The sequence below is a fragment of the Fukomys damarensis genome, unplaced genomic scaffold (genome assembly GCF_012274545.1).
Source record: "Fukomys damarensis isolate Sample0158 unplaced genomic scaffold, DMR_v1.0_HiC HiC_scaffold_16, whole genome shotgun sequence".
Taxonomy (NCBI): domain Eukaryota; kingdom Metazoa; phylum Chordata; class Mammalia; order Rodentia; family Bathyergidae; genus Fukomys; species Fukomys damarensis.
In genome coordinates this window covers 56,079,574-56,103,387 of record NW_022900928.1, presented here as the reverse complement: position 1 = coordinate 56,103,387, position 23,814 = coordinate 56,079,574, and the positions used below count along the sequence as shown (strand labels likewise).

The following is a 23,814-nucleotide window of genomic DNA, read 5'->3' as shown; positions in this document are numbered from 1 at the left end:
AGCGGAGGGCGCCGGGCCCAGCGCCGAGCCGGGGGGAAAGGGTTAAATCTGCGGACCTGGCCGCTGCCGGCCAAGGGCGGGAAAGCTGGCTGCAGTGGAGCAGTTTAATTGCACCCGGGTCGACACCACCCCCGGCCCTCCAAAGGCGCCCATTACTGGAAGATGGTGAGTCAGGGAAGACCTGTCAATGGGATTCCTTTAGAGTCCAGGGCAAAGTGTGTTCCCCGGCCCTTCCCCAGAGAATTTTAGAAAAGTCAAAGTTTGAATTTAGTTCAGCTTCGACCTCGCCACCTCACTGAGTATCCAAATACGCAACCCTCACCTACTTTCCTGTTCCCAGAGACCTCCCAGACAGCCTCCTCCTCCCAACTCCTGGACTGGCCAGGTCAAGTTGTCAAAGAGCCAGCTCTTTAATTAGGTGTAATTGAAGGGTTGAGTCAACCTCCCATGTCAATATCTACATTTCAACCAGGGCTTCAGAAACAGTTCCTTAACCCCGGGGTTAATTATAATGGAATGAATTATAGACGCCGCAGTCAGTCTGAGGCTTGAGGGAAACAGGCTTTGCAGGGCAGGCAAAGCACTGGCCCCACAGCTCCCTTGAGCACATACTGTGCGAGCATACACACACACACACACACACACACACACACACACACACACAGAGAGAGAGAGAGAGAGAGAGAGAGAGAGAGAGCTGTGACATACTTCATGATTGTATATCGTGTTTGATGAAGAATGTCTTCATAGCTAAACCAAAAGAGCTTCCTATATTAGAGGCAGCGTAAGGTCGGGGAAAGAGATCAGGAACTGAAGTTGACATTAATTTTCCTTCCCAAGGAGGTTAGCTATTCTGCACCTCTGTCTCCTCATCTAAGACAGAGGGCGGTAAAGTGTACCTCTTGGCTGTTGTGACAAAGAGCAGCCCTGGTAGAAAATGCCTGTAACATAGTAGGTGTTCATTGAATTAAAGCTTCTGCGAGCTCCACCTCCACCATTCAGTTTTTATGAAAGGTTGGGTTAGTAATAATCCTTAAATGGTTAACATTTATTGTGTCTCCCTTTCATGTTAAGTAACTTCAAAGCTGTAATGTTTCTGCGCTTTTACTAAGTTTACTGAGTTTTACGAAAAAGCATTAAGCAGCCAGGTGTGGTGGCATACACCTGTAATTCCAGCACTTGGGAGGCTGAAGCAGGAGGATCCCCATGAATTTGAGGCCAACCTGGACTACATAGAGAGACCCTGTCTCTAAAACAAAAACAAAAATCCTAAAGGCATTAGCCACTATTTACTTGCCTTTCAACTCTCCAGTTTCTTCATACTTCATAACTAAATCCTTTGGAAAAAGCTAGTCTGAGGCTTTGTGATGGGTATGGGGGAGCTTTTGTCAGTAGATATTCATTAGAGACAGATTTTTCCATGTGGCAAAAGAAATTCCCTCCACAATCTTTTAAGAGTAATTTTATTTACTTGCTTCCCCCTGTGGTCCTTGTTAGATGACTCTTGTACAAAGTAATGCATCCATGTATGAAAGGAAATTATTTTTCACACTGTCCATTGTTTAAGGTATCAACTTACAAAAAACTAAACTTTTCATTATCCACCAAACATGCTATATTCTTTATAATAGCATATTGATGGCATTCTATTCTTTCTATGATACCCTTCTCTTTCTATTTCAATTCTTGAAGTCCTAACACACTCTTCAAGCTGAAATGCAGCCTTCTCTGAATACTTACCTCAATCACCAATACAGAGTTAATTCTCTGCTGTCACAGCACCAGTGCATACTGCTAGTACAGCGCTTACCAGAGTCTATCACCGTTGTTTAAGCAATGTAAAACTGTTTACTGAGCAACTATTTATGTGTAGGTACTATTTTATGTGTTTGGAAAACAACAAACAAGGCTAACAAGCTTCCTGCCCTCACAGAATTTACAATTGTGTTGAAAAGAATAGGCAATAGCCAGGGATTTAGCTCAGTGGTTCTACCACCTGCCTTGCAAGCGCAAGGACCCGAGTTCGATCCCTGATACCCCCTCAAAAAAAAAGAAAGAAAATTGAAAAGAATAGGCAATAAACACCTAAACCAGAATTAAACCCCAAAGACAGAGGTCAAGTATTCTTTGTCTTTGTTTTATCCAGCAAATTAATCTATGGGGTCTTGACTCATGCTTGCAAGAAACATCAATAAAAATATTAATATAGGCCTGAGGCTGACCAAACTGTTTAGACATGGATCTCTGCCAGTTTGTTGCTGAACCAATCATTTTTGCTCCTTCTCCTTCAATCCTTTAGCTAAAACTGTCCTAATCTGGAATCATTCTATATATACACCTGCCATCCAGTGTGATGAATGCAAGACAAAGGGGGAGGGACAGTGAGGTTTATTTCTACAGTAAATTACATCTTTCTCTAACCTTAGGGAATAACATTTCTCCAATGATTAGAGTCAACTTGGATTCCCATATCCCCTGCCTTCCAAGCAGCCCTTCCAAGATCTTACACCACTTCCAGTCCCTTCCCATCTCGCCACTTTTGATCACTACTTATGTTGATAGTTATTCTCTGTCATATTTCATCTGACTCTTTGTATCTATATCCTAGCTGAATGCTTTAAGCTTTTCTCTCTGATCCTCTTATTGTCTGAGTGTGAGGCAGAGTTGGCAATACTTAGAACCAGATTTTCCAAAGAATATTTGCACAAGTGTTCCATAACAAGCAACATGACTTGTTTAATATGACCAATGCCAGGGCCAGGTCTCATTCATGCTTTTATTATAGAACATAGCCAATGAACAATATGTAATAGATTCTCAGTAGAAGTTCATGAAATGAATGAGTGTATGTATGCAGCTTCTCTGCTCTATTTGCTTCCTCAGATCATAGGTTCTTTCTTTGTTCTTAGTCAGTCTTCCTATTGACCCTAGAATTCATTGATTAGGATTTTGGCTCAATTTTACCCTTTCTTTCTGTGCTAATTTCCCTCCAGTCACAAATCAACATGCCTCTTTACTTCTGGGCACTGAATTATTTGTTGATAAGAGATTAACATGTAATCAACAAAGAAGGTGGTTAAAGAAACTGAGATCATGTAAGCTAGCTAGCATTTACAAAGCATAAAAATCCAGAGGAGGATGTTAAATCCAGAGTTACAGCAGGAGAGCTGAAGACGAAGGGGAAGAGCTAGGAGCTGCTAGCTCTCTAAACTACTTAAGACTGCCCTTTGGCTCATTATAAGTGACACAGAACTTGGATCTATTCTAGATAGGTGGATATACTTCCTTGTTCTGGAGATCTCTTACTGAACATCATCCTTAGGAATTTATTTGAATAAAAATTTCTCCACCCAGATGTTTCTTTCTTTAGCAAGGTTAGATTGAGCAATGGGAAAATAGGAATTTCCTGCCTGCATCATTTTGTAGGTGGGTGGAAATCATGGTTCATTTATTTGGTTTTACTCTAGCTCTGGGTTTAATCACAGTGCTTAAAACTGGAGATAGACTAAAAGCAGAGCTAGGCTAAAACCAATGTTAGAACTTGGAGCCTGGTAGTAAAAGCGTATTCTTTGGTGTTTTGGTTTGATAATAAAACTGAAATTTAAGTATTAGACCTTATCTATTTTGCTTAATTGTTGTATAAAATTATAAATGTAAAGCCACACTGTTTTCTAATAAAATGTATTTTGCAGACTTATATATTTTTGGGTAGAAAACTGAAATGGCAGTTAGAGATACCTATTAGTATCTCTAGTGATAAAGTTGTGATGGGATTTACGTGAAAGTTAATTGTCATATTAGAGAATACTTTAAACCAAATACCCTAAAACTCTTAGACATGCTGCTGTAGCAGTTCTTACAATGTTATCTAGAAATAGAGCTTTCCAATAACCTAAGGATTAGTCCAAAATACAATTCATTTAGTTGTTTGTTTTGTTTTGGTAACAGGAATTGAACTTGGGACCTTGAGCATTCGATGAAGGTGGCAGCACCACTGAGCTAAATCCCAGCTTCATTTAGTTATTTATGGAGCACCCAGTTTAATACAAGATACTGCTAGACACTGGGGATACAAAGATAGATAAGACGCCATTTGTAATATTGAGGAATTCATATTCGACTAGAAGCATAAGCATGTGTACACGCAACACATGCATGATTTGAAATTTTTTTTAATGCTTGCTTGTTTCTAGTATAGAATTAAATCTGTATTAAGACCCCTCTTCTCTCATCTCAGTTGTCTACGCTACTCTATGTGTACTTGTTTTTAAAGGTACCCTTCCTTCATGATAATAAAGGTTAAAAACTATGAGTTCTCAAGGTTCTGAGTTCTATCCCAGTACCAAAAACAAAAACAAAATTAAAAAAACTGTGATTCTGGGGCAGGGAATTTAGCTCAGTGGCAACATGCTTGCCCTGCAAGCGCAAGGTCCTGAGTTTGATCCCTGGTACCAAAAAACAAGCAAACAAAAAAACCCAACTATGAGTTCTGGTCCATAAGTCCTGAATCCTGCCAGATAACTCCAATGAAGTTTAATCACTAAAAGATGACTTATCTTGTAAGAACCCAACAGCAAGAAGCTGATATCAGACAATAGAGTAAAACAATATTTTGTGACTGGCTCTGCATATGATATTCCTACTTAGAAATTTTAGTGGATCCTGTTTTGCTTTAATAGATGGGAAGCCCTCGGAAGAGGTAGTAACACTGGCATACCTCTGCCTGTCAGCTTCTATACCAAAATTTGTTTTTTAAGGAAGAAATATCAATTTTTGAAGGCATAAAGTTCAGTCAAATTTTGTGAATGGGCGAAAATTTAGGCTTCTATAAGCCTGTGAAAGTCAGGAGCAGATCAAATTAAGAAGCTGACATTGATGGACTTGAAAACTTTAATGAAACTCCATAATGGCAAGATGACTGTTTTTATGCCAAGATAAAGTTTCAGGAAAATGCAAAATACAGTATACATAAAATTATTCAGCATTCGCAGCAAATAAAAAATGTTTATTGAAAATAAAGTAACCATACATGACCTAAATTATACAAGGCTACAAGGAATATTTTTTACTTTGTAAATGGTGCGGAGGTAGACATGGTGCGGAGGTGATATCGTTTCCTTTAATAGTCAAAAACCCAGCCAATTATGTTGATTTCTGTAGTGGAGTTAAGGAAGCTCAGGGGTACTAAACATTTTAACTGCTCATTGCTGACCCTTTGTCTGAAGTTATCCTCAGCACTGTTTTAAGTGGAACAGTGAACTTTGCTATCATGGTAAGTGACATCATCCAAGACTGCTGAAAACTAGAGCTCATGGCCCCTCTGGTGAAGAAATCTATGTCTAGGACTGTCAGTGCTGTCCAACTCCCCTTACATCTGTCATTGACTCAGAGGATAAAGTTGAGAAGATAAATTATGTTTGGCTTTTTAATCGGTTAGGGAAATAAATCTCCATCCTAGAGAAGGGGACAGATCCTATTACTGGGAAGAAAACGTGTACCCATTTGGGAAAAAGAAAAAAAAAGAGAGGGGTGGAAGAAAGTCACTAATCAGTAATGCAAAAATCACACATCTATTCTTTTTTTAGGAATAGATACCCAGATAGCCTACAGAATTCTGTTTCACATATACTTGTTATCAACATAGTAATGCCCCATTTCCTCATGCTATGACTTTAATCATGGTAAACCTGTCAGTAGATCTTAATACATTATTTTGAGCATAATCTGGCCAAACAATGTGGATATATTGAAAAAATTGAATTGGCTCCTCATTTACTTAAGAGAATTCTGGTGAATACTTAGCTCAGAAAACAGTAATAATAAAAATAATAATGATAATAATAACAGAGTCCAAAATCTAGTGCAAAATTATATCTTAAAAATGATGCAATCACATTAAGGTATTGAAAAGATACAGCTGAAGCATTCTAATAATATCCAGTACACATTATAACATATTTACTAGTGACTTATTCCAATATATGTTGTGGATTTCTGGGGTTGTTTTATTCAGAATATTTTCTACTGAAAGATCCACAATCATACCCCATATGGCCATTGTATCATTTGACTTAATTTTGATGTTATATTACAATAAACATGAAACATAAAGGCTTATTCATGTCTTTGGAAAAGAAATTTTTCATTTTTATTTAGAATAAAAGAATTTTTATTCATTTGAACATCTATATTCACTTTCAATGAAATAACATTGAAGATTAAGTTATAACTGTTGGTGCTTTAAATTCTCTTTTCCTCAGAATCCTCCATATGGTAGAAAGATAGGAAAGTTGAATCAAGAAAGTAGTTTCTTTTCCATGATTTTTTCGTGAGGAGAAAAATTTGATTTAGATTTTTGTTTAAATTTCTATAAAGGCTTTCTAAAATGTGTTCACTCATTTAAATAAAACACCATATTATATGAACTACAAAAATTCTATCCTAACAGCAAAAAGGTAATTCTTGTCACTGTAATTATTTTAATAAGTCAAAGCATCATGATTCCCCCCTCCATTTTTTTTTTTTTGTACCGGGGATCAAACTCTGGTCCTTGCACTTGCAAGGCAGGCGGTGGAACCACTGAGCTAAATCCCCGGCCCTCTATTTTTGAAACTATGAGTTGGTAATATATTTTGAATAAGGAAGAGATGGATGGATGAATTGATAAGGGGCAGATAAGTGGATTAAGACAGGGTGAAAAGAATGGATGCATAACATAACTAGCACATGGATAAGGCTTTCATCTGTCCAGAATATTCTGCAACTATCTAGATTTCAAATATTTTGTTTCATTGCCTGATTGTGTTTCAGAAAATGTGTCTTGATTTTTGCTTTATATGTCCCCATATACATGGAGATATTTCTACTGAGTTAACATGCAAAGTAAAAAAGACAAAGATTTCTGTGACATCCTGTCTCCATTCAATGTTTTTGAGTGCTATGTTCTGGTAAACACTGACAATCTGAAGATAAACAATTTAGAGCCTGTCCTCAGGAAGCTCACAGTCTAGTACAATAAGTCACAGAAACTGATAAATTCAAGGCAAAAAGAGTATGTGGTAGGCTAAAGATGCAGACAACTTTCTGATAGGAGTCCATTGGAAGTAGTGTGTGTGTGATCAGTCTTCCTTTATTATATCTAGCAATTTCCTACACATAAAAAAAAATGTTCTATCTAGATGTAGTGGTACATGCCCTTAATCCCAGCTACTTAGGAGGGTAAGGCAGGAGGACTGCCTATCTGAAGTCAGCCTGGCCAATTTAGTAAGACTGTCTCCAAAAAGGGGGACAGTGGGACTGGGATGTAGGTCAGAAGCAAAATTCTTGCCTTGTAACATGTGTTAGGCATTAGTTTCATACCCAGGACCAAAAAACAAACAAAAAGAATGAAAAAATAGGCTGGGGATTTAGCTCAGTGGTGCCTTCACCTGCCTCACAAGCACAAGGTCCTTAGTTTGATCCTGGTACCAAAAAAAAAAAAAAAATAAAAAAAAAAAAAAAAAAAAAAAAAAGAAAAGAAAAAGAAACAAGAAACCCACAAAGACCATATGAAAGTCTAACACCAATGCATGATTAAAAACAAACTAACAAATAAACAAAACTGCAGAACATTGGAATGCAAGGGCTTTATGTCAATCTGATAAAAGTCATCTATGACAAACCAATAGTTAACAACATATAACAACATACTAAATGATTAAAAACTGAAAGCTTTCAGTCTAAAATCAAGAACAAGATAAGGATGCCACTATCACCATGCCTATTCAATATAATTCTGGAAACATCAGCCAAAACAATTAGACAAGAAATAGAAATAAAAGGAATAACAATAGGAAAGGAAGAAGTTAAATTATCATTATTTGTGGATAACATGAAACTCTTCATAGAAGATCCCCAAAACCCCACCAAAAGACTCTTGAATTTAATACCAAATTTAGTAACGTAGGGCTGGGGATTTAGCTCAGTGGTTCTGGTGCCTGCCTCACAAATGCAAAGGACAAGTTCAGTCCCCCCACAAAAAATTTAGTAGCACAGCAGGATAAAAAGTCAACACTCAAAAACTGATAACATTCCTGTAAACAAAAGCAAATTCACTGAAAAAAATTCATTGAGAGAGAAATTAGGGAAATAACTCTTTTCAAAATAGCATTAAGAAAAATGAAATATTTAGAAATCAATCTAATGAAGGAAGCAAAAGTCCTTTACATAGAAAACTACAGAGCTCTGAAAAAGGAGATAAAAGTGGATATCAGAAAATGGAATGAGCCAGGTGTGGTGGTGCACACCTGTAATCCCAGCACTCGGGAAGCTGAGGCAGGAGGATTGCTGTGAGTTTGAGACCAGCCTGGGCTACATAGTGAGTTCCAGTTCAGTCTCAACTACATAGTGAGACCCTGTCTCAAAAAACCAAAAAAAAAAAAAAAAAAAAAAAAAAAAAAAAAAAGAAAGAAAGAAAATGGAATGATATCTAGTGAAAATGGCTATACTTCCAAAACTGTTATATAGATTTAATGCAATTCAGATCAAAATACTAATAGGATACCTCACAGAGCTAGAGAAAACAACCCTAAAATTCATTTAGAACTAGAAGAGACCTAGCATAGCAAAAGCAATTCTAGGCAACAAAGACAAAGCAGAAGGCATCACTATACCCAACTTGAAATTATACTATAAAGCTATCATGATAAAACAGCGTGATATGGGGGGGGGGGCTCAGACCTAAGGATCAATAGAAAATAACAGAAGATGCAGAAACAACTCCAGATATACCCTTATATTTGACAAAGGAGCCAAACACCTTCACTGGAAGAAAGATACCCTCTTTTGTTGGAAAAACTGGCTTTCCATGTGCCAAAAATTGAACTTAGACCCATATCTCTCACCATGCACTAAACTAAAATTGAAATGGATCAAACATCTAAATGTTTAAATAGGAGCAATCTGCTGGAAGATAGAATAGGTAAAAGTCTAGAAGACATACGTATAAGCAAAGACTTTATGAACAAAACTGAATGCGCAGAAAACATTACAAAGAATTAACAACTGGGATCTCTTATTAAAAAGCTTCTGCACAGCAAAAGAAACCACCAGCAGAGTGAAGAGACAACCCATAGAGAGATAGAAATAGTCTCCCTCTCAATTTTTTTTTTATATGTAAGATGGTTTCTTTATAGCCAGTACAGAAGGGACTGCTGTAGATGACAGGATTATCAACAGTTTTTAAAGCAGCAATGAAAAGAGGGAGAACTTTGGAGGCCTAGAAGCCACTGGCAGGAAAACAAATACATCTTTTTTATTTATAAGACCTATTCTTTTATGAAATTAAAACCTATGCTTTAGTTAAAGTGAAATTCAATTGTATCCTTTCTGTCCTCTGTTCTTTTCTCTCTCTTTTTTTTTTTTTTTTTTTTTGGTACCAGGGATCGAACTTGGGTCCTTATGCTTGCGAGGCACGCAATGAAGCCTAAATTCCAGGCCTCTGTTCTTCTCTTATCTCTTGACCAAAGTTCTGAGTGACTTAGGACCTTCATATATGAAGGTAGGCAAGTATTAAAATTAAAAAATGGGAGAAAAGCATTGAAGAGAAAAACAGAAATTGGAACAACAATTTGTCAGCTTCAGGGAAAGAAGAAAGTTGGCCAGGGATTTAGCTCAGTGGTATGCCACCTGCCTAGAAAGTGCAGGGTCCTGAGTTTAATCCCTGGTACAAAACAAAACAAAACAAAAAGTACCTACATAGGCTTTTGTTACTGTCAATGTTCTAAAAGCCAGAAAAATCCAGTAGAAGAGTTGCTACCATAGTAGCTCAGTTATAAGCAAACAACTGCATGGTATGTTAAAACATGAACTAAAAGTATTTTCTTTTGAGAGTGGAGAATTTGATAAGAAATTTCTAGAACACCTCATTATATAAACAGTGCTGTCAAAAATTTGGATAGTCTATGTTCTAGTCGAAGCTGGTTTTGTTGAATCACCTGGATAAACGTTTCCCATATAAACATACCAGAACATCACCTAGGCCTCCTGATTCAGAAGCCTTGGGGAATGAGGCCCAGGCCTGTATGCAGTTTGAGAATTCCCCAGGTGATCCTAATGCACATAGCTGGTTAAGAACTACACAGATGAGCCAAATTCTCTAAAAGCAGCAACTAAAGCTCATTTGTTTTCAATTTTCTTATATTCTTGCACTAAAATAATAAAATCTATATGTTGTCTCAAGCTAAACTTTCTAAACTTTCATATTGCGGTTGACCTGTGCTGTGGTTATTTCCTTTCTTTGCCTAAGTAAAACTAATGCATCACTAGCACAACTCTGAGCCTATTTAATAGGCACTCAACAAAGAGGTAAAAGTGCCAACTTCCTTCAGTGCCAACTTGTTTTCTTTTGCCTTTAACATTTACCAGGCTATGATAGGCACGATAAGGCCATAAAGAATCAGTCAAACTCATTTACAAGGAAATATGATGTAGCGGACAGAAATGGAAGAAAACCCTTAAAACAAACAAACAAAAAAATTTTTTTTAGAATAACAGCCTGTATTTGTAGGGCCTTGCTTTATGCAGGCCTTATTCAGAACACTTTGTTCACATTATCTCATTTTAACCTAATAGCCTTAAAAGTTGAGTTCTGTTATTACCATCCCTACTTTACATACAGATGAGGAACTGAAGGTAGAGAGAGGTAAAGGTTACAAATCTAGTAATAATGGAGGAGGCAAGACTTCAGACAGGCTGGCCAGGGAGCCCACATTTTAATACATGTGATGTGGTCTCTAAGGCCATACTAGATGACTATTACTTAATGATAGGGAATACACATTTCATTCTGTTTTTGTTTTTTGTGTTTTACTAGGTTGATAATCCAAAGCAGCCCCATATGTAGAGGAAATTGGAGTGTATTTTCTTTTTTCTTTTTAAGTTTCATTACGTTTATTGGTACATTTTAGGTATACAATAGAATGACATTCATCATTGGAAATGTGTACCTTTAGATGATATATCTTGGTTCTTATTTTTTTCCCATTCCCTTCAACTCCTCCACCCCTCCCTATTTACACAGACTTTCTTTTCATTTTCTCATATTAATTCCATTCCCTTCTTTCCTTTCCCCAACCCATCCCACTTCCCAGAGTGTGTTTTCGAGAAGAGACGAGGACGAGTGGCTATCACCCACGCCAAGGGGTCACACACACACACCTCCTTCATCTTTTGTTCCTCTTGCTCTCCTTTTATCTGTTCTCTTTTCTTTTTTCATCCCGTCACATGATGGGGTCTGAGAAGTACCCCCAAAGAAGAGATGGGACCTTAACTTGGCATAGTGAATAGGTTCTTGACACTTATCATGGAAAAAGAATTTCAGGATGTGTCAATGAGAGGCATAGACAGATTTACAAAGAAAGGTTAAAAAAGTACACACTCAGAGAAAATGGAGCACTAGTCCTCGAGAGAAAGAGGTGGACAGTGCTGGGGTGAGAATATATATGTGTTCCTGGAGGGTGATGGTTGAGCTCAGATGTTTTGCCTAAAAATATTCTTTGAACCCTTTGAATCTGTCTCTTCATCTTAAGGTCAGGTTGTTATCCTTTACCTTATCCACTGGGTTATATACTTATAGGCTTATAGTACCTTTTAAGGATTTGGAAGAAAGAAGAAGAAGGGGGAGGAGGGAGAGGAGGAGGAGGTGGGGGAGGATGAGGAAAAAGCCTAGGTAGCATAAGCAAGCCTAGGGAGTCAGTACATGGATTATAGCTATTGATAAAGCCTTGAGTAACTTTGGTTACGTCCTGAAGTTGCAGTGTTCTTAAAAGTAAAATTTTAATATTTGATTGTCCTTGTCTCCTTTCCACCTGTATTTATTTTTTCTATCATATCTCACTCCTCCATCTCTTTCCTTTCTCTAGTAGCTAGGCCAATTTTCCCACAAATATCACCCACAGAAATTCTTTAGTGTTTTTGGGGACCCTTAAGTGTAAATATCTGGTGGAGGTAGTATGGAGGCAGGGCAGGGGGAGAAGACAAGCAGCAGGCCAGGCCAATGAGGAACAGTAAAAAGCATTAGATAAGAATGTTCTGGAGAGGAAAAGCAGAAAGAACCAGGAAGGAGCACAAGCTGAGTGGAGGATGGGAGGTGTCCCTGGTGGCACTCCCAATAATTAGGACACCAATTAGATTCGTAGAAGGTTGGAGGGAGGGGCAGAGGTTACATATTTATGATGACTGAGCCTAGAAATGCAAAAGAGGAATGCAGTTAGACAAAAACAACATGTGTACAAAAGTGACAGAAGTCCCTGGAGGCTGGTGAGGGTAAAAAGAAGCACACATCTTAGTCTGGGACAGACTGCTGTCAAATAAGACAATTGTCTCAATTGAAGTCAATGAAATTATAAGATCACAGGATTTAATTTTTTAAAAATTTAATTTTTTAAAAATGTTGGTCACAGAACTCATCTGTGATATATTATGAAACCCAGGCCAACAGAAGTATCTATTCTCAGTAAAATTGGGGAAGGCCAGTGTCTCTTTCCTCTCCCAATTCCACTGTGCATGGTAAACTATTTTTTGGGAAACCCAAATAAGCCTCAAAAGAACACCATTTGAAAATCAGAGGTTTGGTCTAACGTCCTTGTTTTATATAGAAGCAATTGAGATGTGGAAACGTGACAAGACTTGCCAGAATCTCATACCTCCATGATGCAGCATACTCTCTGGTATATTAAATTAACGAATAGAATAAATTAACACATATATACTGAGCACTGTCTGTGTGTAGCAATTGATATTAGATGTTGTAGAGTAGGACACAAAAGTAGAAGCTGTGGCTTTCCAAGAGTTTATAGCATAAATAGGGGAAATTGAATAACAAGGTAAGGGTTGAAGAGACCAGGAGGTGGTGTGTATCTGACCACTGCAATAGTGATGTAAATCAGACTCCACAGATTTCTCTGGCCTGAGGGCTTGGCTTGTTTCCACTATTGGAGGGCACCTGGAATCACCTGACCTCTGACCTATAGGTGCAAACCTGCCCCAACTGCACCCCCCATACCTGGCTCTAGCAAGAGGGATGTAAATTCTTCACAGGGCACTACCCTGTGCCTAGTCTCAGGTTACTTTGTGAAATTTTCAGAAGAGCTTCCTGCTTTGTATTATCATAGTTTCTGAGCCTGCAGAGTGGGAACTTATTTTCCCTGAGAAATGAGGCTCTGCATTGCTTTTGGAAAATCTCTTATAGAGTTAACTTTACTCAGTCCTGGGATTTTTAGCCTGATGATGCTTGCTTTTCAGGAACTGCCTGCTGTTGGGTGCTGTTTTGTTTGTTGTGTTTTGCGATGACTTTGCTGTGTTATGCTGATTGCATGCCACAAGTCTGTGTCTTGCTTTATTTCTTAGTAATTTCCCTACCCCAGTGGACTGAGGTATAGTTCTAAGCACAGTTCATTTTCTTCCCTTTGGGTTTCAGTGGGCCATGGGACAGTGATTGATGAGCTACTGATTGTTCTTTCTGGTGGCTTCTTGGTCTTAGCAGCTACTAGAATGACTAAAAGTGTTCTGCCTTTGCTTTGGTGCATTTGTAGCTTTCAGACCTTTATGTTTACTGAGGGGCTTGAGTCTTGTCTTTGACAAAGTAACTTTCAAAGGAAAAGCTGAGGATCTGTGGTGTCTAGACCCCGTGGCAGCTGCTGCAGATAAATGCTGAGCTGAAGCCTTTTATCTCTCCCCTCACCAAGGAGGACTGCTGCATTTGAGACCTATCATCACAGTGTGGCTAACTTGCCAACAGGTGGACACATGTGGAGGAATTATAGAAGTTCTATGTAGCTATTTGATGCAGGTTTATTTTTTCTAGTTTTTTAGGGCCTGGAATATAGCTATTGTCTCTTCCACTGACCACAGGAAATTCAGGCTGACCATCACTTGCCTCAAATGGTACATAAACAAACTGCTGTAGAAAGCCCACACTCAGTGCTCCTCTGATAACATTTCTAGATAAACATTGACAAAGTTTTGATGAGGGGATATTGATGGTAAGAGAGAGGAATAGTAAACCAATTTTTTAATTCTACGCTATAGATGTTTCTCCAGTGGGGACTGAAGAATATCACAACAGAAAGGAACTCAATTCCCAACCATTTGCAGCAGGCCTCTGCATTCATGGCAATCTGAAACTCTTGCAGCTATGTGTTCGATGTACAGTGCACACAAGAGTGGAGATGGATCGACTTCCTACCAAAGGCCTGGAAGATTCTTGCAGTCTGGGTTGTTCTGTCTTGACCACTTCTAGCTTTTTTTTTTTCTCTCATTGAGTTTACTGGTACATTTTAGGGATATAGTACAGTTACATTCATCATTGGGATCTTGTACCTTTACATGACAGGTCTTGGTTCTCGTTTTTTTACCCTTACCCCTGCCCTCCCTTCACCCGCTCCTCCCTTCCCTACTTACAAATACTTTATTTCCATTTTTTCATTTTCTCATATTTTTTTTCTTTTCCCTTATTTCCTTTCCCCTACCCTTCCCACTTCCCCTAGCTTTTTGTACATGACTTGGAACTCTTGATTCCTGGCCAGTGTTAGGCATGGAATCTGCAAGAGTTGCATTTTTCATGTCATCTTCTGATAAGGCTGAATTTTTGTCAGCTTTGGCTATGCTTTTAGTGTCAAACGATTGATTAGAGCCCAAATCTCCAAATCCATATATGAACCTTACCTGTAGGCACTTGCTTCTGAGATATATGCTACATTTTTTATTACTTATTCAACTTGGAATAGTCCAACGCTAACTGGTTACACCTGAGAAGACTGTCACTACCATAGTCTCTGGCCTGTCAACATAAAATAACAACTTTCTTGTAAAAGAAATATCAGTCAGGCATGGTGGCGCATGCCTGTAAGCCCAGCACTCAGGAGGCTGAGGCAGGAGGATCGCTGTGAGTTCAAGACCAGCCTGGGATACATAGTGAGTTCCAGGTCAGTCTCAACTACACAGTGAGGCCCTGCCTCAAAAGACCACACACACACACACACACACACACACACACACACACACACACACACAAATAAATATCAAAATAGCTTATTCTGAGACAAATGTGATTGATCATGGCCTAGGAACATGAATTTGTGTTATCCTGAATGACCTGTTCCTCTATGGAGGAGGTTACACAAACTTTTACATCACAGAACAAAAAATTATAAATCAAAACATTTCCCGTTTACATGGTGTGAACATAAGATAGGTGGGCTACAGTAAAGTGGAGAAGTCATTTCTATAAATTTCAGATATTATCTTAAAGCATTCTTAGCTTTAGGGTTGGTGGAAACTAGAGGTCTGCTAAGCTTAGAGATACATTCTGAGAAGTTTGGATAATAGTCACAAAATATTAGGCCAGATACAAAAGTAAAGGCAAATGACTATTAAAGGACTAAATGGTTGAAGATAATTTTGGCTTTTAACCTACAATATTCTATCTCCCTAAAATCGTGACAGTTTAGTCAGCCAAGGTCAAGCAGTCAGTCTGCAGGACCTTTTGATGTAATACAGCTTCTTTAGGGAATTTCAGTTCACAAGCCTTTCAGTGTGGAGACCACACTAATGCATTACTCTATGTGTTTCATGACTTGGGGGCCTAGATCATTGTGCTCAGAGTCTAAAACCAAAATCCTTCAGGAATTTCTACTATCAGACTTCCTTCGGAACCATCCTATGCCATTTGTACTGTAGCTCGAGAGTAGTCTCATGCTGTTTGTCTGCCATCCTGTAATTCAGGACCATATCTACCAAGCATGTGACCCAAATATAACCTAGACAGGAGAGTATGAATTTGGATCCTGATGTAAAGAAGAACTGTTTGGATCTAACATGGCTAACCTAAGATTCTGCTGTGAATCCCATGCTGGCCACTATTTCCTGTAATTTAGAAAAGATGGGTGATTGGTTTTAATTTAATCCTGGGCTCTGGTATAGGTGAAAAGCTCAGTAAGGTTACTTGGTCTCAACCCTGCTTACAAAGCCTGAAAAATATGGCTAATAGAAATAATGCTTTTTTTTCCCCTCAGGAAGCATATTTTTCCTTAGGGAATAGTAGTGAATGTCTCAAATCTAAGTGTTCTTGTTTAGAACACCAAATAAAGATTCACAGTTCTTCCTCCATTTGTACAGTCTGGCTACATTTCTCCACTTTGAATGTCCCAACCTACTTACAGACACATTTAGAAGAGCTACGCACAGATCTAGTTAACCTTGAGAGCAATCCATACTTCATAAAATAGCACAATCAGAAAAGGAAGGTATTGTACTAGAACAGAAGATTTGATTGTAGGATCTCTTCCCCTTGTACTAAGTCTGATTCCTCACCTCAACACTTTTTTTTTTAACCCCCACACTTCTTTAAGATATTGGGAAAATCATTTATTGGTTGACTTTTATCTGACTAACTGTCCTTTCTTTCCTCATCATTACTTATTTTAGCAGCTAATAGACAAGATGGGGGACATTTGTGATCTATACCATTAGGGTTTTAATTGCTCTCAGAGATACCAAGTAGAGCCCAAGAAACTGAATTCCTCCCAAACTCATGATAAATTCTCACATCTGAACACCTTTGAGGAACATTTTTGATACAAACCATAACAATAACTTATAATAGGTGACTTTCCTGGTATAAACTAGGCTAAAATTTGAGAGGCCCTTTGTTGCTTTGGGATCATAACATCAGCTTAAAATTCCTCACCCTTGATTTTTGGTACTTAGACTCCCTTTCTGGACTCTGAGCAAAAGACTGAGGTTGCTAGGGATGCGGCAGCTTCTAAAGGCCTCCTTAACTGCCAGAATCCCTTGGTGATTCCAGAGCTCTGTGACAAGATCCTGATTTCCCAATCTTGGTATTTGCCCCAAGAGTCCTTTTTCTCTGGATGTTCCTGCTTCCATTGCTGCCACCTCCTGGTCAAAGGTGCCAGCTATATTTGAAAGGAACATGGCTAGGAACTTAACTGTTTTTCTTAGGGTCTGAGACTCTATATCTTAATGCCTTTTAAATTCTCAACCAGCCACCTCACCTCACCCCAAACTCCTTGAGTTAGATTAGAACCAATTAATGCAGGGCTACTGTTTCCATAATATTTATATTCATGGCCCAAAAGAACATTTAAAACTATGGAAGACTTTTTAGTATGAAAAAAGACAAAAGATATAAGCCAGAGAGACTTATAAATCCCATATAATGATGATAGACATGAATAACATATGTTAACATAGGATCTTCCTATGGATTCAATAACTCGCCTTCCCTAAACTTTGTTTCAAATAATTTTTAAAAGCTTTCTATTCCCCATTTGGTATGTGTTTTAGTTCATTCTTCCTGTTGTTAATAATACCTTAAACATTATCCAGAAACTTATTTTTGGCAGTTCTGGAAGCTGGGAAGTCCAAGATCAAGGAATTAGTAGATCCAGTCTCTGGTGAGGGCGTGTTCTTCATAGATGGCACTGTCTAGTTGTCTTTGTATGATGGGAGGGTGAAGGGGGCAAACATCCATCCTCTCTTATTACTTCCCCAAATTACTTCCTCAAAGCCATAATTTCTTAAAAATAATAAGGATTAAGTTTCAAGTTAGGAATTTTGGGCATGCTGCCATTCGGGCCATAGTAATGTGTTAAGCCTTGTGAAGAAGAGTGGCATAATAGTGTAACATTTCTAGAGACTTTAGAAAGTAAATTCTGGATCTGGTTAACTTCTTATTGAGCACATGGTTCCCTAAGACCTATTTTAAATAGGTAACAAAATGGGGTTATGCAATCTTATTTCTGACTTTTTGTGCTAGACAAGAGAATAAAGTAAGATGAGAAATGCTGTTTGCTTTTTAGAAATGATATACTGTAGCACATAAACTTTCAATTAAGATTCTGTATGCCCTATCTTTATTGAAAGTTTTGTAAGTTATGCTGTGTAAATTACTCTTGTGTGTGCTTGGGTAATACTAAGATATACCTACTTAAATGAGACATTTTTCATCTTTGTCATGTCTATATTTGTCTCATTACACTTAGATAAACTTCACAGTATCAAAAAAAGGGCATATCTTCTTTATAATTGAGAATCACTATGTAATCTTGGAAAAGTTGCTTAGCCTTTTTTTTTGTTTTGTTTTGGTTTGGTTTTTTTAGGCGAGATCTCACTAAGTAGGTCAGGCTTGAACTCACTCTATAGCCCAGGCTGGCCTCAAACTCATGGCAATCTTCCTGCCTCAGCCTCCTGAGTGCTGGGATTACCAGCATGTGCCACCATGCTTGGCTAGTCCTACTTGTTTTGTGATACTGGAGATTTCACTTAAGGCCTTTGCCTTGAGCTACATCTCCTGCCCTTTTTTGAGATAGGTTCTCACTAAATCACTAAAATGACCAGTCTGGTCTCAATTTTGCAATCTTCCTGCCTCAGGTGTCCCAGAGTGCTGGTATTATAGATGTTCACCACCAAGCCTGGTTTGTTTACACACTTTTAATCTCAGATCTTATTTGGGAAATTAAAAGAATTAAACTAATAGAGTTTTTAAAAAGAATTTAGTATTAGTGTATTTTTAGTACTTAGTACTTAAACTTCAGTAAAAGGTGATTGTAGTAAAGAGGTATATGTTTTAACTTATAAAACTGAGCTCTTTTATTCAATGTGAAACCGCAAACATGAATGTAGGTCACTTTTTAAAGTATCTCCTGCTTAGCTCATGTGCTTAAGTCTTAGTTGCTACATCTGCAAAATAGAATAAGGTGATGCCAATAATTAGAATTATGTTGAGACATAACGTTATGGATTTTTCAGTAATTTAATTTTCTGCATTTTGGATCATTTGGTTTCTTTTTCCTTTGCACTTTATAAAATTAAATACTTCATCTGAAATTAAATATAGCAAATATACTAGAAATCTTAGAGCTTATCATTCTGGGAAAGATTTTTAAGTTCTGTGTTGACAAATAATACACTGCGATTTTCTTCAATGCAGTAATGTACAGTGCTTTTCTTTGATAGGGAAAACTTTTATAAATAGCAAAAACCTATAAAGTGTTACAATGTGAAGTGGCTTCTGCTGTCTCTAACAGCAGTTTATTTTGTTTAGCTCAGAACTTATAGGCACCGAAGGCACTAATTGCTGAATGAGGCATTTGGTCTTACCCTGAGATAACAGGGCACGTCAAGACCTTGAGCTCCAAAGAGACTGAAGCCACATGATTGTAAAATGTCTAGATGAAAGGACCCATTGCTGACATTTGCTCCCCGGACTCTGGGCACCCCCCTTCCTATGGAGTAGAATAGATAATTAGGTGAATCTTAAAGGTAAACTCCCCACCTGCAAAGAACTGTTACATCTGGGTTGAAAAGATGAAATATTCTGTGACTGTGATTTGAACTATGAGAATAAAATGTAACCACCCAAATGAAGTCAAGGCTGTAAAACCCTATAAAAGGAGGAGTTGTAACCCAGTGCGTCGTCGATCTAGGCACAGCTTATGTGGGATTGTCCCTTATCGATGAGTAAATTTGTTATTTTACTTCCATTCTGCTGCCTCTTTGTGTGTTACTTACTGATTCCTTCCATAACATATTCACTTGCAAAAGCAGCAGGATTTTTTGATAAATGAGCAATTTACTGGACCCCAGCCCCAGGGATCTGGGAGCACATATCATAACCCATTGGTATTCAGAGATTTAATTAACATTTGTATTTGTTTTTTTACTGACTCATTATATCTAGTTTGGTCAAAACAAGCACTCAGGCGATCCATTGATGCAGGTAGTCTCGTAAGGACCATGTGCCCCTGTGTAGTGGCCTCTGACAGGGGATCTTGAAGAGGTGAGTGGCAGCTCACAGGCAGGGAGGCCACCTATGCCATCTCCCTCCTCTGCATTAAGGGAGATGTGATTTTGTATCTGGTAAGTAGATTTTTAGATTATCTAATCCAAAAGCTACTTTTGCAAAATGGACAAATAGGTTACAGAACTCTATATTACCTATAGTGAAGATGAATCATGATAGCAAAATGATAGCAATTTAAGCCCAAGTAACCAATGCAAAATGGCAAAACAATGCTCCTGGTATGAGATCTTAGGGACAACATAAGTAAAAATTAAAACCATCTAATCAGATATAACAAGGACTCTATTCCCCAAATTAGAAATGATCACAAAGATGATGTAAAACACAAATTTATATCCAGTGTAACTAATGCTGCAGCTTGTCCTCTGTGGGCAAGTATCTTTGATTTCTGAGAGATTAATAATAATATGAGACCATCAAAGTAGCAAGTCATTTTTAAGCCAAGTTTTTATAAATAAAAAAAAAGACTTGTAGAGTTAAGGAAAGCATTTTATTTTATTCTCATTGAGTTTATTGGTACTTTTTAGGTATATAACACAGTTACATTCATCATTGGGATCTTGTACCTTTACATGACAGGTCTTGGTTCTCATTTTTCCCCATACCCCTGCCCTCCCATCAGCCCCTCCACCCTTCCTTATTTACAACGACTTTGTTTCCATTTTTTTTGTATTCTCATATTTTTTCCTTTCCCTTATTTCCTTTCCCCTACCCTTCCTACTTCCCCTACACCTTTAGCCCTTTTCTTCCTATTTCACAGTGTCATTTATGCAATTTGGATCTAATTTACATTTTTATTTTTTCAACCAGAGAAACTATTCCATATTTACACATGTGTGTCTTATTTATTTCACATGAGTAAGGCCTCAATATGCATCCATTTAAGGAAAACATTTTAAAATGATTGCTTTATTATAGTCTTTTAAAATCCACAAATCCCATTCCTGTAGCCACTTCAAAGATTTTTGTGCATTCCAAATTGCCTACTATTTCTTTATTCTCATCTACTTAAAAATATGTTGCAGAAAAAATTATTCTGTGAACAGGGCTTCTGCCTCAAGGATAAATAAACACTTTTGGGAGGTTCACAGCTAAAATATTATATTTTGCAAACGGCCAAAAACAAGCCTCCATATTTTGTTTTGTTTTGTATTATAAATTAAACTGTGACTCCTTTTGTTTCTGTCTCTCTTTTTGGCTAGTGGTGTGGAGGTTACCTTTTGCCTTTAATTAATGCATAGGGAATACTTTTACCGTATGACTTCTAAAACTGCAAACTTTTCACTGAATTTTTATTACCTCAGCATGAATAATGCATTCACCCCTGAAATGTCACTGTGAACATCAAATGATTTTACGTATTGCATTCTTGCTGGAATTTCAAGGAGCCAGCAATCCTGGGAAGCAGTGTTTGGAAAGAAAATTTGATACATATTTGTCATTTACCCAGAAGGGATAAAATAAGTGGCACAAGAATAAATACAGAGGAAAAGCTGAGGAATAAAGGCCTTTTTTTTTTTTTCCTAATGTAAATAGAGGGACAAAGCAATAGTGCATTTGCCACTGGGGACAAGTAGAAGAAAAACCAGAAGGTAGCCAGAAGCAAATGGGGGTTGATGGCAGGCAGGAAAAGGGAAGATAGAATCCTTATAAATATAGAAATAGGTCAGCATTTAATACTCTTTAAAAATACAGGAATTGAATTTGAAACTGCAGTAAAATAGTATCACAGTTTGGAATCACAGTAAAAATGTAACAATTTTCAAGGGCCATTTTCAATTTTTTTTCTGATTCAAGAGTCTGGGAGTAGACTCTAGCAGCTGTTAGAATTCTAGCTTTGGATACTGGGCTAATTGATGAGAGTGCTCATCCTTCTAACATCCCTTTCTCTTGGGGTTTCTGGCTATATCATGATAATCTGGCCAGGAATATCTGTTCATCTCCCTTAAGGAGCACAATGTTAATTGTCTACCCAATAAATGTTTCCTTTTTTTTTCTTGCTAATAGAACTACCAAAAAAGAAAAAAATCAGAGTCCCAATATAGTTATTTAGGTAGGGCCATACCTAAAGGAGAACTTCCATCCTGAGTCAGACGTGAGTAGAAGAGACTCTTCCTTTTATAACCAGAGATTACCTTCATTAATAATTGTTTGAGAAATGCTAATATTGAAGTGACTTTTGATTCTTTTTTGTCATGGATTTCTATCTATTCTTCCCATCTCTCATGTTAAACTGTTTCTCACAAACAAACAAATAAACTGAAACCCCCCCACCTACATTTTACCCCTCCACATAGAACATAGGTTTTTTGAGAGTCAGTCTTTTGATCTCAGAGAGGATAAAACTCCTCCTAGTCCCACAGAATAAACAATGGTTGGCCTTAAAGCAGTCATGGTAATTCTACTCACTGCACCTAATGATTGGTCTGGGGTAAGCATATATATTAGTTTTCCATTGCTGCTGTTAACAAATTACCACAAATTTATTAGAAGTTAGGTGTGGCTTTATTGGTTTCTCAGCTCTGGTTCCATAAAGACAAAATCAAGATGGCAACTAGTTAGGCTCTTATCAAGATGCTCTGGGAAGGATCTGCTTGTAAACTTATTCAGGTTGTTGCCAGAATCTAATTCCTTATGGTTGTAGGATGAGGCTCTCTTTTCTTATTGGCTGTAAACTGGGTGACTAAAGGTATTTTCACAGTCCTGGCATGTGAACCATTACATTTCAATAGAAATGTTAAACTCTTCACACTTGGAATCATTTTGACTACTTTTGCTTCATCCCACCAATTCTACCTAGAGTAAGTGCTCTACTTATAATGAATTGTATGATTAGACTGGATAAAGAAGATGTGGTTTTTCTATAAAATGGAATACTACTCAGCCATAAAGAATGAGAAGTTAGATTCATTCATAGGAAAATGGATGCATATTGAGGATATACTCCTAAGTGAAATAAATAAGTCACATGTGTAAATACTGAATAGTTTCTCTGGTGTGAAAAACTATAATAGTACACAAGATCCTAATGAGATAATTAACAATGTGAAATAGGAAGAAAAGGGCTAAAGGTGTAGGGAAAGTGGGAAGGGTAGGGGAAAGGGAATAAGGGAAAAGAATAAAATATGAGAAAATGAAAAAATGGAAATAAAGTGTTTGTAAATGGGGAGGGGAGGAGGGGGTGAAGGGAGGTCAGGGACAATGGGAAAAAATGAGAACCAAGACGTGTCATGTAAAGGTACAAGATCCCAATAATGAATGTAACTGTACTGTGTACCTGAAATTATCAATAAACTCAATAAAAAGAAAAAAAAATTAAAAATAGATTGGATAATTGGATAATCTAGGATATTCCAAAATTTGCAAACTTAATTGCATCTTCTTATTCATGGATTGAAGAGATTGGAGTCTGAATATCCATTGGGCCTATCGTTCTGTCTGCCATAATATGCAACTGATGGGCAGTTAAAAAAAAGAGAGAGAGAAGCCTATTGAGAGATTCATCTTCTGGATAAAATTACGGAGACCAAGTTACTCTTTATTTCCAGCAAGAGATGCTGGTGTGGAGACCAAACATACAGAGTTACAGTATCTATATCGTGACCAGGAAACAATAGGAAGGAGGATAAAAGTTAATATACCAACAATGGTGAAGCAGGAGACTAGAAAGTACCTGGATTCTTTATGATGTTATTGAGCAGCAGAACAAATGCCAGTGATTGTTTTTCTCTTCTGTGTGGCTTGTCATTTCAGGAAAAGTTATTATTTGTTTAATTAGCCCAGTTTTCTGTTGCTGGCAACTAAAAGCAATTCTAAATGGTATAGTCATCTGTAACTCTACTTTTCAGTGTTTGAAAATGTAGTGCTGGCTCATCTGATTAAATTTGTTTATACTATGTTATCATGCACAATAAATATCCTCAGTGATGAGTCCAATCATAGCTTAACCTTAA

At 37.6% G+C, this 23,814-nt stretch overlaps 1 protein-coding gene across 2 annotated transcripts in view; it reads left to right on the top strand.

Moving 5' to 3' along the window:
* The first annotated feature begins 16 nt into the window (after positions 1-16).
* The window catches only part of Alkbh8 (alkB homolog 8, tRNA methyltransferase), a 76,716-nt gene continuing 52,918 nt past the window's right edge, over positions 17-23,814 (top strand). For both annotated transcript variants that reach the window (XM_010610630.3, XM_010610629.3), the window contains exon 1: positions 17-165. The gene's annotated coding sequence lies outside the window, so the exon portion shown is untranslated. The remainder of the gene's footprint in view (positions 166-23,814) is intronic.